Source organism: Falco cherrug, chromosome 2 (assembly GCF_023634085.1).
Source record: "Falco cherrug isolate bFalChe1 chromosome 2, bFalChe1.pri, whole genome shotgun sequence".
Lineage (NCBI taxonomy): Eukaryota > Metazoa > Chordata > Aves > Falconiformes > Falconidae > Falco > Falco cherrug.
In genome coordinates, this window is record NC_073698.1 from 5,434,560 (window position 1) to 5,454,159 (window position 19,600).

At 43.4% G+C, this 19,600-nt stretch overlaps 1 long non-coding RNA gene across 1 annotated transcript in view; it reads right to left on the reverse strand.

Moving 5' to 3' along the window:
* Nucleotides 1-4,157: 4,157 nt before the first annotated feature.
* Nucleotides 4,158-19,600, reverse strand: part of LOC129735436 (uncharacterized) — a 196,974-nt gene continuing 181,531 nt past the window's right edge. The window contains exon 3 of the long non-coding RNA XR_008731074.1: nucleotides 4,158-4,255. This is a non-coding gene — a long non-coding RNA (uncharacterized LOC129735436). The remainder of the gene's footprint in view (nucleotides 4,256-19,600) is intronic.

Sequence of the window (19,600 nt, forward strand, 5' to 3'; positions counted from 1 at the left end):
CCTCTCAACACACAGGATCTTACCAGTTTCATTCAGAAGAAAACTGTCTAATATAACAAGATTGCCGTTACGCACCCCTTTCTAGTCCTTTCCTCTGCCTCATCTTTACTAATTCAATTGAGATAGAGCACCTTCTTCTCACCCCTTCTTGGACCTCCCATTTGCCCCATTCTGTCCCATCCCCTCCAGCACTTCTCGTTCTCCGCTTGTCCTTTCAAAATAGAAAACCACCAGACTTTCCAGGAATTGCAGACAGTAATTCCAAAACATCTTTTAAGAATCTTCATCTCCTCCCAACTCCGCTCTCCTCCATGCCTAAAGCCAGCACACCTGTGACAACCGCTGCAGACCCCAACCTCCAGCATTTCAGACCTTTCCATGTCTTGCACCTCGCTGCAGCCACTCCTGCCAACATCTCTAATGAGTCAAGTATCCTTTGCCACATCTTAACAACTTGATTTTCATACATTTCCTCCCTATTTTATCAGCTGCCCCAAACAGCCAACTATTCAGTCTCTCAGTTCTGATGCTTTGCCCTCCTGTGGCTACCTCAGTTCCTCTCCAGGTTATCTTGGTTGTCTTTTTCCCCTTTGATAAATCTGCTTTATTCCTCATTCCAACTCTGCATGCCTTCTCTCACTACATTCCATCTCTGTAATCTAACCCACAAACTTAACTTCACTATTAACATTAGGCAGATGTACCGGGTCCCCGTGCCCGGGCGCTGGCGGGGGCCGGGTGCCGGTGCCGCGGGCAGCTCCCCCCGGCCGGCAGAGCCGCTGCCCCCCGGCTCCAGGCCGGGCCCGCCGCTGGCCGAGGCCGAGCCCCGCAGCCGCGGGGGCAGCGCCGCGGGGAGAAGGGGCTGAGAAGGGGAAAAACCCCCGCGGGGGGGAACAGCGGCGGCAGCGAGGGGGGCCGGGAGGGGCGAGCAGCAGCCCCGCAGCCCCCCGGGGCAGGGCCGGGCCGGGCCGGGCCGGAGGAGGCCGGGGGGGCTCCGGGCGCCGCAGCAGAGGCTCCCCGGCAGCCCGCGGGGCAGGGCAGGGCAGGGCAGGGCAGGGCAGGGCAGCCCCCGGCGGGGCAGGCTGTGCCCCTCAGCCCACGGAGCCCGCGGGGGAGCAGCTCCCCCCCGCAGCCCGGGGCAGGGGGTGCCCGCGGGGGGCTGTGACCCGCGGGGGCCGCGCTGGAGCCGGCTCCGGGCAGGGCCCGTGGCCCCGCGGGGAGGAGCCCGGGCCGGGGCCGGGCTGCGGGCAGGGCCGGTGCCCCCGGGGGGGCTGGAGCCGGCTGGGCCTGAGGGGCTGCGCCCCGCGGGGGGCCCCGCGCTGGGGCCGGGCAGGGGGTGAGGACCCTCCCCCGGCGGGGCAGCAGCGGCCGGGACAGCGGGGGCGGCAGCGGCCGCGGCCCCGGGACAGCCCCGGCCCGGCTGGGCGCAGGGGCAGGGCGGCGGCGGCACCCGGGCCCGCCGGGTCAGCCCGGCACAGCACATGCTGATACGAGGGATAGGAGGGACAATGCTGTACCGCTGCTCGGTGGCGCAGGGGGCCTGGTGACAGAGGACATGGGAAAGGTACTCAGTGCCTTGTTGGTGTTGGCCTCTATGGGTAAGACACATCCTCAGCTGTCCCAGGTGTCTGAGCCTAGTGAGATAGTCTGGAGCAAGGAGGACATATCCTTGGTGGAAGAGGATCAGGTCAGGGAGCAAACTGGATATGCTTGAGTCCATGAGACCTGATAGGACATATCCATGAATGCTGAGATCTGGCTGATCTTCTTGTGAGGTTACTCTCAATTATCATTGAAAACTTGTAGCAATTGAGAAAGGTTCCTGAGGCCCAAACACAAACATCACTCCTATCTTTAGTACTGCAAAAAGGAGGATTCAGGGAACTATTGGCTGGTCAGCCTCAGTCCCTGGGAAGGTGACAGAGCATATCTTGGAAATTTCAAAGCATATGAAGTTCAAAAAGGTGGTTGGGAATAGTCAGCATGGATTTATGAAGGAGAAATCATGCTTAACCATCCCAATCACTGTCTGCAGGGAGGTGAGTGGCTCAGTGGATGAACGGAGAGCAGTGGATGTTGCCTATCTTGACTTAGTAATGTGTTGACAGTCTCCCATGACATCCTTATCGATAAACTGAAGACATATGACCTAAATAAATGGACAGGGAGGTGGACTGAAAACTGCCTGAACTGCCACGCTCAAAGTACGAGCAGCACAAAGTCCAGCCAGAGGCCAGTCGCTGGAGATATACCCCAGGGGTTGATACTGGGTCCAATACTATTAAGCCTCTCATTAATGGTCTGGAAGAGGCAGAGTGCAGCTTCAGCAAGTTTTCAGATGATACAAAACTGGAAGGAGTGGCTGATACACCAGAGGGTTGCACTGCTATTCAGAGGGACCTGAGCAGGCTAAAGAAATGAGCCCACAGAAACCTCCTGAAGTTCATCAAAGGAAAATGCCAAATCCTGCCCCTGGGAAGGAATAACCCCAGGCACCACCACAGGCTGGGGATAACTGGCTGGAAAGCAGCTTGGCAGAAAAGGACCCAGTAGGGGTCCTGGTAGATGCCATGTTGACCATGAGCGAGCAATGAGCAAGGCAAAAGGTTAATTGCCTCCTGAGCTACATTGCCAGCAGGTTGAGGGAGGTGATCCTTCCTCCGTACTCAGCCCTGCTGGGACACATCCAGGTGCTGGGTACCTTTCCAGGCTCCCCAGTACAAGAGAGACATGGACATACTGGAGCAAGTTGTGTGAACGGCTGTGATACTCCTTAAGGGACTGGAATATCTCTAATATGAGGAGAGGGTGAGAGAGTTGGGAGTTTTGTTAGTGTGCATAAAACCTGATGGGTAGTGTAAAAAAGATGGAGCCAGATGTTTCTTAGTGGAACATAGTGACAGGACAAGAGGCAATGGACACAACCCAAAATATGGGAAATTCCATTTGAACGTTAGTAAAACCTTATTTGCACTGAGCATGGTCAAACATTGGAACAAGTTCCCCAGAGAGGTTATGGAGGCCTCACTCACCGAGTTACTAAAAACTCAGCTGGACACAGCACTGAGCAACCTTCTTTAGGAAAGCTTGCTTTGAGCAGGTGGTTGGACTAGATGATTTCCAGTAGACCCTGCCAACCTCAAATAATCTCTGATTCTTTGATTCATGGTTCTACTTCTCTACCCTTTCCTGGTCTGTGTACTCAGTTGTCTCAGCTTTGCTTTCCTTCCATTTGAGGAGTCCCAGCTATGATCTCCAAGCAACCTTCCTTCTCTTTCACTGTGGACAATGCCACCATCCTGTCACATGCCTATAACCTTGATATCAGATTCAACTCATGCTCCTCTCCCAGATGCCACTTCCCAGTTAAATCACAGTCTTGCAGATCTGTTCTGTGCAACACACTGAAGATGTCTTTCCTCTCTATCTAGCCGTCTAGGTGAATCTCTTATCTCAGACTTTATCATTGAACATCTTAATTACTGCAGAATCCCTTTTTCTCATTGTTCACAGATGTTAATTTGCTCTGATGATATTCCCTGGATGCAAAGGCCCTTTTCCCACATATACCATTGATTTCCCTTCAGCATTTATATCAAAACTAGGCTGTCCGCATCCAGTCAACCCACACAACCATTTTCCTCAGTCCATGTGCTGGATTTTCAAATGACTGCTTTTGTATTTTCTTCCATGCTACTCTCCATAAATATCTATAAAATAACCTTTCTATTCTCTTCCTTTCACTGCAGCAATATCTAGAAAGCACTGACAAGGGCTAGGCTGCAGATGCTCTATTCGCCTTGCCTGTCATACTGACCAGCAGTTCTTTATTACATCTGTGGGTCTCCATCTGTCTGTCACTATCCATGGCTTCTTGATTTGTACTTAGATGTAAATAATTTCATGCAGAGAATGTCTATGTTTCTGGAGTGCCTGCCACAGGGAAAATGAGTCCTTGACTGGGACTGTAATGCAAATTACAATTGTCAGATAACAAAAATAAACACAGATCAATAATAGACATGTTCTAAAGAAATTAGGGAAATTCTTCATAACTGATTAGAGAAATCCACACAAGAAACATTACAACTATCGTAATTTGATTTTAAACAACAAAACATAATTAAAACACCCCAGGTACTGGAATTAGTACTCACTTTTTGTATTTACCTTCTTAGAAATGTCTAGGAATAATCCATCAAATACTTCTTGTAGGATACAGTTTTAATCTGGACATGTGTTACTCTCAGTCTACCTGCAAAAAGACACACACACACACACACACAAATCAGTGTTTTATTTAGTGATTTTTAACTTATTTGCTACCCTAAATGATTTAAAAACAAATTATAACAGTTAGACAGGGCACATAAAACAGTTATCTATACGTATGTGGTTCCTAGTATAATATCACATCAGCACTGTACTAAGGTATGCTTAATCATCTCCTGGAAATAAATGTGTTTGTTAAATACAATCTAAGGCTTCCTGTACAGCTCTTAGATTTAAATGCCTGTCCATGGCTAACTGTGCAAATATCCATCCCTTTGCCAAAAGAGTAATTTACCAGTTGCTCTATTGTAGTTTCAAAGGTTTCCAATTAACATGGTAGTTGTTCCTTTCATTGTGTGATTTTGCAGTCCTCGGGTGAAAAAAATCTTTTTATTTATGTGGTATCCCAAGTATTTCCTTCCTTAAATCTTATACCTTTGTTAGAGCGAAACGACTGAGATCTTACACAGATGCTTCTTGTTGTTTCCACTCACATCAGTAAATTTTGTCTTATCTGAGCTGCTTGTGGTGGAAGAGCCTCAGTTTAAAAGTGATGATTCATGTGTGACAAACCTGTCACACCACAAGCAGGAGGTTCAAAGGAAGTGTAGTACAGCACTGGGGCTCCTCTTCTCTTGCACCTCTCATTAGCTGATTAGCCTCAAGCCCCTCCTCTTAGCTCCTTTTCTCGTCTCAGGGAGACAAAGTCCCATAGGGTCTGGGGAGGTGGAGAAGAGACCACAGCAACTCGGTGTGTGTAGTTTCATTGAAAGACAACTTTGCCAGGGCCAGCAACTTTCCTAGGCTACCCATTTTGCTTGATATGCATCTATTTTACATGCATTCTGGTCTACAAGGTCTTACAGAATTGGAAAACACTAAAATTAAGAAGCCTGAATGATGTGATAACATGCTATTATAGAGGTGGGCTTCCACATAATTTCTTGGCAACTTGTTTCTGCATATATGGTCCAAAACTACACTGACCTTTTAATCCTGCCAATTGTAAATTAATTTTGAATCCAAGCTGTCCACTGAAAAGGTGCAAAGGTCACCTTTAAATATCTTCTCTGCTAGGTTGCCCTTTACTCCATGGTCCACATCCTTTGGCTTCCTCCCAATTATTCTGCTTCTTGAACAACCCTCCTTTCTGCTGATTGCGTCCTTGTACAGATTATTTCTCCCCCACATGCATTTTTCGAGGCTGCATCTCATTTTGTCATTTCCTGCCTAAGGTTTCTAATCTCTCTATCTTCACTGATTTATGCAGTGCCTCCCAATTTGGATCATCTGTGATTTTAATTAACATGTACTCTTTTCCTGTCTTTTGGCTAATGAATGAAGATGTTTAAAGAAGACTGGACTCAAGACTGCTCCCTGATGTTCCCCCACTGGAAAACTCATGCAATTCAATGCATTTTCATTTATTATCTCACTTTGCTAATGGCCCTGTGGATGGTTTTTAATCAACATCACAGGGTCCTTATCTAAGCCAATCTGAATTAATTTTGTGAGTCTCCTCTCTCACTGGTGTTCACTTCAATGAGAGGGAAAACAAAAGCAGAAGAGGCTATCGCTCACCAGAATGCTTTTCTGGGAGATCTGGAAATGAGGAGGATGTGAGAATAAATTGTTCATTCTCCTTTCTCAGGACTCTGGTAAACTTACGGTCCCCCACTACCATAGCATCTATACTTCTCCTGATTTTTAATATATGTATTTTTAAACTGCTTGTCAAGGTAGGGAAGTGCTATTATTTCCACTTTTGTGAATAGGCTCCAGCATAGAGAGAATAAGGAGGTGGTCAGCTCTGCTCTTTTAGCAGTCATGGTTACAAATTGAAAAGTTACAGTTGCTTGTGCATTTGCACCTCTCTTCTGGAAGTTACAGTGCCCTGCCTGCCTGTGTATCTCTGAGATAACCCATCAAATGCACCATCAAGGTGATTTCTTCTCTTTAAAACAAAAAAATCTATGCTTATATGTCAGTATGTACGTATCTATGTCATGACCTGAATGCCATTTTGAAAGACCAAGCCCAAGTAGATGTAAAGCGATGCCAGAAAGTGAGCATCAGGCACCCAGAGCACATAACTGCTTAATCCAGACCACAGGCTATAGAATAAGACATACAGCAATACCATTTGGATCTGGTCCTGAAAGTTATTTGGGTACCTCCTGCTCACTCAGCAGGGTGGTGAGGGATTTTGGAGGACCTGGTCCACAGTGATTTCCGTGATGTTATACAGGAAGTTTGTCCTGAATTTAAACCTAGATCTGTAAAGCTTAAAATGTGTCCCCCACCTAAGGACTTCCTTAATTTCCTCTCAAGAGGACAGTAACACTATGGGATGGACATTTAAGCTCTAGTCACTGCTCTATGACTGCACTCTTTTTTTCCCTCAAATGTAGGGTCTCACCTGGTCTGCATGCACAACTTCCTCTACTGTCACCTCCTGATAAACAGTTTTAATGCAGTAGTAACATTCATTTTGGATGAAAATAAAAACCAACTTTCTGCTACAGAGAAAAGGATTAGGAAAAGCATTTGTAGTATGGACTTACTTTACATGGGTTGTTTGTTTTCTGAAATAAAATACTGATGTTTCTGAATCAGCTTTGAAATAGTCTCAAAAACTTCAAGTTTTTGATCCAGCAGAATTAAAGAAAAAGAAGACAATCATCCCCTCTTCTCTCCCACCCCCCTCACCAATCAAAACTCATAGGGGGGGAAAAATAAAACAAAAAACAAACAACAACAACAACAACAACAAAAAGGAAAGAAAAAGAAGGAAAAAGGAAAGGGACCAAATATTTTCAGGAGCTTCAGCAGTCACAAAAAGCTAATCATGAGCTAAGATATGATCTATGGGAGCATAAAGGGAGGTAAAAACATGAAGAAGACAAATGTAGAAAATATTTGCAGGAGCAAAATTTATAAATATGCATTATATTTTTTAAACACATGTCAAAATTAATATGTGTTGTTGCTTTTGCCTTTCTCATTGATGTATTCATTGCAAAAAGATGTGTAGGACAAAATATTTGTCACCAATATTCTCATCCTATTAGGAAGTAATTACAGGCTTTTCACTCTAAACTTTTAAACACGGCATAGCTGGAAATGAATTGCCTTCGACTTGCTAAAAATAAGCATAAGAAACTTAATCTAAGTCCACTGCCAGTGCAATTTATACTGTACACAACTTCAGTGAGGTGTAATTAGCAGTGCATTGCAATAATTTATTATTGGTTTAAAAAGCCTGAACAATCAGGACCTTACAGCAAAATGGGAAAATGGGAAGCTGTGCTCCAGACATATTATTCTGGTTTATATTAATTCAGTTATTTTACCTTTGGTGCACATTCATCTATCCATACAATGCAAATGCTCCATTGAGAAGGATGCTGGATATTGAACCTTTGGCTCAATATGAAATATGAACTCTGAGGCATAGCTGCAATAATACTTTAATTTGCATTATTATGATTAACATTCCTCTGAATAGGAAGCATCCAGTAATATTAATTGCAGAAATAGTGAGATTCCAATTGTCATAAATCACTGTGCAGTGTAAAGCAAGCTCTCTGAAAACCTTATAGAAAAACTCTTTTTTTGTCTGTTTTTTGGAGTTAATTTCAACCTCATTTGCACCAGGCTTTCCCATTTGTGTCTGTTGACAAGACAGTAATTATGCTTTTCTCTTGATTAACACATTCTTTTCAGTAAGGTCCCAAACAGCTTTCACATGAAAGGCTGAATGCAACAGAGCATGTTTCTTCTCATTAAAGACTTAGCATTCACCCATAGTTAATTTATCACACAGATACTTCCTGTCTCAGAGGAAGAAGGGTGGCCTTGAAGCTAATGCTCTTGATTTGATCAGAAGTTTTCTCCACAGCAGTTTAAATGAATGCTTTTTCAATATGAAGATTACTGAATTCATTTAATAAGTGAAAATGGGGTGGGGGGGTGGGGGGATGTGGGAAATGGTGTACAGTTTCTTTACCAAATCACAGATCCAAGGGAGATTTTGCCTTACTTGAAAAAAATATCATCTCTAAATCTATATAAACTTATCATATCAATATCTTATATATTTATGTCTTTGTAATGATTCAATATTTCCTCCTTCACTACCATTTTTTCCCTCAACACTGTTAGAAAAATTGGCAATATTCATTGATTAATCAAAGTGAGCAACCTTGACATTTGGTGCATCAGCTTTTATTCGCAACAGGCGTATGACGCAATGATTTATTTTGATGCATTACATTGTGCCCTAAAGAGCATCCAAAAAGAAAATGTTTTCATTGTAAGTGTTGTGAAAATAAGGCACCTGCATTAGGGACCACACAGAAGGAGAGAACAATTTTTGCCACCTGTGGTCTTTAATCCAGATTTTTGATGGTTGGATTGTTTTGGGGTTTACTTGCTTGGGGCCTTTTCGGATATGTTATTTCCAAATGTATTATATATTCCAAAAGCAATTGAAGGGTCAAAGCAGTGCTCAGCCCTAGAAATAGCAGAGCTTTTCCTGGCTAGCCTGCTGCTGTGGTCCCTCCTTGATTAACTCACAGTAGGTGGGATGCCTCTGAATTACTGTGGTACCAATTGAATTCCTAATGACAGTGCCCACTTTGCAAGCAAACACCACCCCTGAGATGGCAGTAATTAGTGCCATCCTCAACAGCACAAGAAATGGTGGTAGATGGCCTGGTTGCTGCTGGGAGGCTGAGTGAAGGAGGTAGATCATGAATGTGCCCTCACCATGGATGTTCAGACTAACTGTGCATTTGTGGCAAGCAATACTTTAGTCCCCACCTCTGGGCCTGAACTGAGGATCCTGCAAAGCAGTTCGCCATGTTCTGTGGTCCCCTCCATCCCCAAATAATGCTTTTAGCAGACGTTTACCATTAAGCATAAGTTTAAGTCTTGCTGGAGTTAGTAGAGCTTCACTATGTCCCTGAAGTCAGGTGTTCCTTCAAAATACCGTGGCCAAATGAGGACAGTCTGATAAGTTGGAGACACTTACTCATGACCAGGATTAAATAAATGCATACATATATAAACCGGTCACTGCAGCACACTTCTCTCCATCTCTTTTTCCATTATCACCCTCTGCTGTAAGCGATGGCTGGGGGTTTGCTGTCTAACACAGCAGCTAAGTAGAGTGAGGTGGGAAGCGGAGACAGCGCATGCGGAAATGAGCTGAAAATCATCCTCCCAATTGAAGCCCTGCTCACAGGACAACCTCTCATTATTTTGTTCCCCCATGGAGAACAGGAAGGCATGGCTGATATATTCCAGAGATCACAGGCATGTTCCAAAAGGCAGCAAATGAAAGCAGAAGAGAATCTCGTTGGGTTCAGCAGAATCAAAGAACATCTTTCTGTAAGCATATTCCTTTGCAATGACTGAAGCCAAACCACCACCATAATCTTCTCGCTCTCTACAGCTACCTGACAGGAGGTTGTAGCAAGGTGGGGTCAGTCTCTTCTCCCAAGTTACAAGTGACAGGACAAGAAGAAATGGCCTCAAGTTGCACCAGGGGAGGTTTAGATTGGGTATTAGGAAAAATTCCTTCCCTGAAAGGCTGTCAAGAAGTGGAACAGGCTGCCCAGGGAGGTGGTGGAGTCACCATCCCTGGAGGTGTTTAAAAGACACATAGATAAGGCACTGAGGGACGTGGTTTAGTGGTAGACTTGGCAGTCCTGGGTTAACAGTTGGGCTCAATGATCTTAAAGGTCTTTTCCATATTAAATGATTCTGTGATTCTATAGGCACGCTCCAGACCTGCACAGGTTTTCCTTTTTACACCAAATTGACACTCCATGTAGAAATACTCATTGGTTTTGGCCTTATGTTTCATTATCATATATGCTCACAGATTGTCATAAGAAAAAACAAATTAGTATAATTATCATCACAATTGTCATCCACACAATCAGCCCGTGGTGGCAAACACATGGGGAAGGCAGAGCTTAGAAATCTGGGAGGAGGTCCTTCATAACCAACCCATAACAGGTGGCAAGGTTTGCCTGAAGGGACCATCATCCCCAGACACTGAGTCAGTTGGGGAAGAGTTAAGGCTTGTTATCCATCCCTCTTTTGGATAAAAAGGAAACAAGGGAGGACCATTAGAGGGAGGATGGAGAGTGCAGTCTGAGCCACCCTTGGGGAGGAACTACAAAAGCAGTTAAGCCTGGAGAGCTGTTCTTCCCCTAAGCACCTCTTCTTTTTAGCCCACATATCAACTCAATTTTGAACCCCATCAGCCAGGACAGCTAGCTCCCAGCAGAGTGAGTCTTTTGCGCATCCCAATCTGTTCCAATTGTTGTAGGGGCCATTTCACGGTATTTTCTGTTTGCTGTTTTTTTGGGGGTTCTTTGAAGAAGGGTGAGGCTGTTTTTTAAGCAGTCTGTAGAGCAGGTTGGAAAAGGTTACACAGTGGAGGCTTCTCAGAATTAAGATAATTTTCTCAGTGTGTAATAATTTCAGGTGAAAAACTGGATTTCTGGGAAATGGTTCCACAAGTAAAGGATGTAGAATGGGTCCTGTCGAGCTTCAGCAGAATTACATTTTAACATTCATCAAAGAATTACTGTCCTGTGCTCTTTGTATACCAAGCTCTTCTTCCTCACTTGTTGCAAGATCACGAGATATGCTTTGTGCAAAAAGTTAGCTTTCATGTTCTACTTTTAATTGTGCCATATGTAAGTCTTATTTGCTTGTATATGCTTTGGTAATCACAGATTTCTCTCAGCTGACTTTAGACATGTGCATATTAGACTTTAAAGAGTTATTAACCTAGACTTGCTTAGATGCCTAGTTTTTAGTTGCATAAATTAACAAAGAATCTCAGCCCAAACTATATTTTCTCAGTACAAGTGAATACCTACCCCTCCAGCCAATAACTATAATGTTGCCTTGACGAAGGCTGAGCAGCATTTCAGTAATGACACTGTTCAAAACGTTACAGTTGGCCATGATAATGAACTGTTAAATAACTTATTTTAGCAAAACAGGAGAAGCTGAGGACAAAATATCCAATTTTGGCCAACTGGAACAAAGAACAGGGCATTTTCATCAGCCTGAAGTGTAGCGACCTTAATTGAGTTGCTTCTGTTGTGGGAATTTGATTCATTAAACTTAGATTTCAGGTGGGCTAAGTGATTGTACAGAAATGCAACAGCTTCTTTTTTGTAGTGAATTAGTTGCCTAATTTAAAATTAACATACCCATCTGATCAAGGCTTGCAAAGCAGTTTAGAAAGCAGCCTTCCTGCATGTGTAAAACCTTTCTTTGGCTCTTACCACAAAATTTGCTTTGAAATTATCATAATCCATATCACTATATTCAAAGCATTAAAATACATCTTTTGTGCAATAACATCTCCAAGATAAATATTTTTCTGGTCTACTGTGAAAAATAAAATGTCGTCTTTGGCTACTGGATCATTTTTTCAGCTACTCCTTTTTCTGTGGGAAAAAATATTTTTTCTGTTGGGTTCATTTCATAAGTAAAACCAGTTCTCCTTGCCTATTTTAACTGGCTATTAAAAATGTCCCTGTAGAAGAAAGAATTTCTGTATGGCCTAGAAAAGTATCACAGTATGTTTCCCAGTTCACAACAGATGTTTCTATAATTGTTGCTCAATTGTTGTCCTGTAATGGCTTCAGGTCTTTCATCATTGACTTGACCGACAATAAAACATAATCTCACAGTCAATACACTTTTCATTAAAGCTGTTAAATGGAGACAATAATCTTTTGCTTTATCCAGTGCCGATCTTTAATCCAGACCCCTTCAAATGCTCTGCAACGAAGGGTAATTTCTGCCCCTGCTTTTTTCGGCAATGGGTAGGTAAGCTGACATTGAGAAGTTCACAGGAGCACAGCTATTGATCTCATGGATGGAAAACTTGACCCTAATACAGGCTGGCAATTGTGGGCTAACCTATGTGGAGCTCAAGTTTCTTGTAGACTATAAACACTCCTGCATACCTCCTTATACATGCTATCTGGTCATTTTGTAGGTTATTTGTACACCTCAGCTTTGACATACTCTGACTTGAAAATGTTGAGAAAAATTACAATTCCTTGCAATGCTTTTATCCCATTTGCCACAGATGACACATTGTCCACAAAAACTCCACTGGAATATTTGTGTTTGCAAATGTCTTAAAAGTAGAATAAGCATAAAAAAATGTGAGACACCAGTGATTAACGAGATGTACAAAGCAAAAGCTCCTGGTATAACTGTTGTAACAAATTAATGGTACGTGAAATGGATATTAAATAATCTTTTAACATCTTTTTAAAAGCTGTTTTCTCAGAATTTAAAATGTTACATAGCTGCTGGACCAACAGGTAGATTGGGCGAGATAGTTCTGCACTGCCTGGGGGCACATTGTGCCTGATACAGGCTGCTGCACCCATTCCTTAATTTGTAATTGATTTACTGGTGTAAATCAGCTGGCTGTTGCATTGGTGTGACCAGTACTAGGTCAACAGAGGCCAAGGACACTGTTCCTTGAAGCTCAGTGCTTCTGGGTTAGGAGGATGTGCTCCTCAGCATTGTCTCCTGACTTCCTAGGGGGTGTAACACTGCTGGGGGACACTGCTGAGAAAGAGGGGCACTCAAGGTGGGCCACATAGGGACTCCATGTACCGTCCCCTGTGCCTGTGCCACAGCCTTTCTCCTCCAGCTCAATGTGATTACAGCCCAACACAGGACAGGTCCAAAGAGGAATGGGCAGTACTTCTCCAAGGGTGCTTCTGACCCTGAGAGATGCCATCACCTATCTGAGGCATCTTCTGGGCTGGCAGGTTTGACACAATACTTAAGAAAGACCTGCCCCTTTCCAAACCAGCAAAGAGAGGCCACATTGAATGTCCTAGGACATCCCGAATGACTCAAACTTTTAATCCATCAGAGAATACATTCATAACTGTACTCTTTCTTTGCAGCCCACCACATGCTATGTCTACCCCATTGCTACATGCTTAGCAGCCTGTCCTGCTGGCCATCATGCTGAGGCAAATGTAGGCATGCTGTGATGCTCTTTCTAGAAACCATGGAAGAATTTACCTCCTGCATTTAGGTGACATATTGGCATTTGAATGGCTTTAACGAGGATCCCCACTGAAAGGAGCAATCAAGGGCAGAGCTATGAAAAGGTTTTCATTTGTGGTGACAGGAGAGGTCTGTGGCCTCTGAATGCCCTTCTCTCCCTCCGTTGGTTGCCTATCCTGGAATCCCAGAATGAGTGATTTAGATACTTCTGGAAAGCCCCAGGAATGAGGTGGTATTAAAAAGGGTCAAAGCATACACTTCATTTATGTGGCTGCACATGCGCACACAAATGTATGTATGTAGGTATACATACACATACATATACACACACTGTGACCTTTGCTGTTACCAGAACTACAAACTCCAAATACGGGCTGAACATCTGGAGCTGGATTGCCATGTTGTACTGTACTGTAATGACTCAGCACAGGAGTATTTAATTTCCTCCCAGAGGCAAAATGTCTGTCCTTCTCAACTGGAAAGACTGGGGTGGCTGAGCCGCCTTTGCTTTTTGCTGAGTACATACAATGACACTAAGTGCTATACTTCAATGAAGAAGATGCTGTGGATCAGAATTGCAGTATTTATTTATTTATTTATTTATTTCCCTTGGAATGCGAAGAAAATGGGCATTCAAGTATTAGCTACACAGAAGAACTCAAACGTCTCAGTATTCACAGCCAAATGCAAAAATACCGTTCAGTTCCTACCTCTGCCAGAAATAACTTCTGTGTCATGGGAAAAGCCCTATCACTAACCCTTGCTTCAGACCTTCTTTCTGCTCAATCCCTTAATAAAACCAGAACACACCCTCTGTCGAGTGCTGGGACTGCAAGAAGGAACCTGTTTAATGAGATGCCGGAACAGCCTCTCCACCAGACTTGCCATAAGTAACTTTACAGCTGTGATTGTACCAGGAATAGTTGACTGGATTATTTTTTTATAACCAGCCTCAATATTCTCCACGCCCTTCCCAGTTAATAGTTTGTATAAAGATAACATTTCAGTTTTTATATAAAATTTGGAATTCTCTGGTGGCCACAGCCCCCCTCTCCAGGCTACTTCCCTAGGACAATATGTTGTACAAATAGCATTAAGGTTTGACTTTGAGCTACTCTTCCTCATTTCATTATTTAATACATCTCAAGGCAGGCTTGAAGCTAATGCTATCATCTTGAGCAAATTGATGGGATCTTTCCCTGCACAATAGAAGCTGAATAAAAGCAGAGAATCCTCATGCACCCCCCTCACCCATGCTGCAGCTCTGCTCCCAGCAGCTCCATCCCTCCTGACGATGCTGTGTACTTTAGATTGGCATTTTACTGCTTACCAATAGATCTCCATCATTCTGTGAATGAGAATGACATTCCTTCAGACCTGGTTTTGTCAGGCAAACCTATATCCATACGAGCAATTAGTCCCCTGCTGTGAGTTTAGACACGCCAGCTATACTGCAGCTGCTCTCTGTTGCCAGCACTAAATTTTCCTCAGTAGTGGATCAACGTGTTTAAACACTTTGATCTTCTTTATCTCAGCAACGAGATTTGAAAGCCTCCTGGATGAACAAGTTTTCTTTCGGGTGCAACTCCATCTCATCCACCATTTCAGTGCTGACCTGAAACTTTTGTGCTTTATTTACTGGAGTGTCATCGTCTTTTGAAATGGCTTCTCACATCCTCTCAGAAAGATTCTCCTCCCCGCATCCCCCCGCCCCAGCCCCCAACGCTGAGCTTAAGTAACGGTACTTCAAACAGCAGATAAGAGGCACAAAGGGGACTCAGTCTTATAAACAGCAATTCAGAATCATCTTAATCTCCGTCATGCACTTTCTGATTTTCTTTTAAATCTCCCACAGCACAGTATGCACCAAACACAGCTGAGAACTTGCTATTTAAGCTGCCTGATTACTGTTACGCTATGAAAGCTTAACTAATGTTTAGAATATATGAGCACAAATAAACTGAAGCAAGGGAACGTGCACGTTGCATGTGGCTACAGGTAAGTAGATGATGTGAGATAAGAATTAGTGTCACCATCCTCTTTCTGGTGGGTTGAGGCTCATTCTGTTTTCTCACTTCTCAAGGAGCCACAGGTGAACTATTAGTTACATGAAACTGCTGAGCAGAAAAAAGCATGGGGTGACTGCCAGGCTTATTCCTCCAACCACTGCAGAATTCCTGATTTTCCTACCCAAACTAGCTCTCTGTCCCTTTGCATGCCATGGGGTTGGTACAGTTGTGAATGGGCAATACAACTCATATCATATTAATAAAATTACTTATCTGAGCTTTGGACTGTAGATTGGTTTAACCCCAAATGGATCTAATTCATATAAAATGTTTCCTCCTGTGATAAAGGCGAGTGAGTTACTCTGCCTGTAAAGCGGGTGGGAGGAGATGAAGGAGAGACCTTACTGTGGCCTTCCGGTACTTAAAGGGGGCTTATAAGAAAGATGGGGACAGACCTTTTAGTAGGGCCTGTGGCAATAGGACAAGAGGTAATGGTTTTAAACTGAAAGAGGGGAGATATACATTAGATAGAAAGAAGAAATATTTTATGCTGACGGTGGTGAGACACTGACACAGGTTGCCCAGAGAGGTGGTAGATGCCCCATCCCTGGGAACATTCAAAGCCAGGCTAGATGGGGCTCTGAGCAACCTGGTCTAGTGGAAGGTGTCTCTGCTTATGGCAGGTGGTTGGACTAGATGACTTTTAAAGGTCTGTGATTCTATAAGGAGCCCAGAGAGTATAATTGATATTACAACTTTCTGAACGTTAGGACCAAATTAACAGGGCTGCGATCTTAACAAAATCCTTGCTCAGCAATGCAGATGAGGCATTTTCCCTCACCCCCGTATTTGGTGCTGGCTGTGACACAGAGCTCTAGAATAAACAGCATAATAAGAAACCTTTTTTCATGAAGGTTTGCTCCCTAGGCATGATTTTAGTACCCCAGCCGATCAGGAGAGTTGATGGAGAGACAGATAACTGAGTCAAAATTTAGGTGAAGATTATTTCTGCTGCGGTTTGAGTGCTCCCACCCTGCACTGGCTGGTTTTATTACGCAGATGGATGGAATGTGCTCTGTTCCATTTCCAAAGGAGCTACACAAGCCCAGCATAAATCAGTCAGCAAGTACCTTGAACTGCACATATTAGGAATGCAAGTGAGAGGAATTCCAAAATGAAGCATGTTTAGACAAAGAGGCAATTATGGCATGAAGAGAAAGGAAGTGCAAAAATTTCATCTGGAACTAGGGACAGAGTACAGTAGCTCAAGGAGGTGGAAAGTCTGATTCTGTATTTATACAGCCTCATAAATGGGGTGATTTTAATCTCCTGAATATGATATAGCAATGTCTATTGGAAGTGAATATTACAGGCTGGTTCCCAAAGAGGATTTTGGAGACTGGTCTTCTAATATCCATACAGTTCAGAGAGCCAAATTATGGTCTCGTTTACAAAAGGGCTGCCCAGGTGTGCTTTTATGGACGTTGATGTGCAACACAGAATGGAGGCAAATGATATCCAAGTAACTCGTGTTTGCACTGCAGAAAAAGGAGGGGAGAACAGAGGGATTCGTATGAATGCATGCTGCAAGTTTGACCATAAAAATGCATTCCCAGTGGGTCAGCACCTGTTTAGATAAATGGTTTACTTGAATACACAATGCAGTAGAGCTCGCACATTTATCCATATGGCACTAACACGAACTGCCAGCTGTGGCCAGTCGTCCAATATGTTCTCCCTCCATCTATGACATATGAAACCATATGGAATCATCTATCCATTAGGAAGAGATCATTTTCAGACAGGAAGGTTTTCTGACACAATTATTAGCTGTGACGTTCTTGACCAGGAACAGGCAGAAATAGCCAGGAAACAAAAAGGAGCTTATGTTGTCTTAAAGCGTCATGTGAAGAATTTTCTGTTTCTAAACCATCTTTCAAGCTGGTCCTTTTATTTTGAAGACTGCCTTTTATCTCTCAGCTTAATGTCATTCTGCTGCATGGGTTTCTTTTCTCTCCACCCATTTCTGCGATGAGTGATCATGGTGCGTGAGGGCTACTGGTTTCCCCTGAGTTTGGGTTTCATTAGGGCCAGCAGACAGGTACGTGACTTGCTAGAAACAATCTGTTTTAGGGGCAACTGCTACACACTCTATTCACAAAAGAGTGGTCCCAGAACAGGGACTCAATTGTATTTCCCTCCCAAGCGACCTTCTCTTTGGCTTCACTGTGAACCAAAGCTAAACACTGTGTATCAGCATAAAATCAAAGGAAAACAGTGACAAAACAGAGTCAGTGGCTGAATTCAATAATATTTTTATTGAGAGAGAAAATCCTATTAGAGCAGTTTGCCTGCTCTCAATCTGGAATAACTCAATTACTCTTGATTTGCACCAATGCAAATGAGATGAGAATCTGCCCCCAGAACACTTGCTAGCTGCGCTCATTGACATGATCAGAAGTACAGTGTTCCCTGTAATCATCCCAGGTTTACCTCTAATGGATATAAGCAGAGACAAGAGCCTCAGGCATTTCAGGCTCTGTAGTGAATAGCTGATCCCTGTCTGCCTGTAAAGTATGCAGATTATGTATGGAGAGTATGAGAAGCTTATTTTGGAAATGATGTGGCCCCCAAATGAGTCTGAAATCTGGAAATATTTCTTAACAGTAGCACTCAGATATACTGGACCTCTCTCACCTAATCCAGCAGAAGAACTGAGTTAAATCAGCATGAGATGAAAATCAGCTCTGACCTGTGGTACAGCATGAACTATCCAAGCAAGAGAAAGATAGCATAACTACTGCTGGTATTAAAAATAAATTTGAAGTAAGAAATTATTCGATCTAGCACCCTGGTACTTGATTTGGGCTCCTACATGCTTTAGTGATTCTGGATAGACCAGTCGGTATTAACAAGTTCAAAACTCAGGTGTGAGAATTGCAGACTTGGTAAGATGCCATCAAACAGAGGTGAAGTTTTCTAAAGTGATCGGTTACTGTTTTCCCTTTAACATAGCCACAGCCCACCTCCGGTCCGTTTCTTCCCCTTCCCTTTTTATAGGAGCTGATTGTCACTGAAAGAATCTAAAGCTGGGTAACAAGTTGTGTGCTGCCCTGCTGACACCATCGTATCACGTATTCTGGAAAAGGAAGATCCACACTGCTTGTGGTCCCACCACAGCCCACAGTTAGGGATGTAAAATGGGAAGCCAGGAAAATCACAACACTTTTTTTTTTCTTTTTCTTTTTTTGTTAAAGTAATCTTCACATCAGCAAGCCAGTCTCTGCACATGTCCAGTTGTTTAGATGTGTTTTCTATACCCAAATAATGGTATCCACACCGTATTTCCTTTCTTGTCAGCTGTGCCAGTTTCTGTAGTCATAGACCTGAAAGTGTCCACTGTCCCCAGCAACGGTTATCAGAGCATTAGTGAGAAAAGACTAAGAACCTTTGCAACCAGACTAGGAGATACTCACACCACAACAGGGCAATTTAAAGTGTAGTAAGTGGAGGCTGCAGACAACTTTTTCCTGGTTAGATGGCCACATGCAGAAGGTGACCACGATGGACACAGTAAACACAAATTCATATCATACACTTCAGAATATTTTAGGCACCTAATTTCATGCAACGCAAAACACCTGAAAGGGGGAACCTAAATCCTCTGCCTAGTTAACGCAGACATTTCCAGATAAACTAACATTTTAAACTAACATTTAAAACTAACAACTAACATTTAAAATCAAATGGCGTGAATGCACCCGTAATTGTCCACTTTGCTGGCAAAATCAACAAGGAGGTAGTAAGCGTCAGTCTTGCCTAGAGACAGAGCACTAACTGGAAGCAAGATACATGGATTTGTTTCCTATCTACATTAAATTACCTCCATATGCTAATAATTCCAGGGATGTTAGTCCACATTTTTCTGGTCCTGTTTTGCTGGCACTCCAGCTGATAAGGGATGGTGTTGTCCATCTACTAGCCACAAGCAGTTGTTCCAGACTTCTCCCTTTTTCCCATGACCAGGGACAATTTTGTGATGCATCTGATGCTCAGATGTTTCTGAATACGTTTTGCTTTCCTGAGCTACAGCACTGAGCAACACTGGCATACTGGCATCTCGGGAGGTTTCTCATAGTCTGAAGATTATAATCCCAGTTCCTTTTGCAGTCATTTGTTTATTTTTATGACATTGTGACAATCGTTCACCCACTGATGATTTGCCTTTCTTTGGTCCTGTA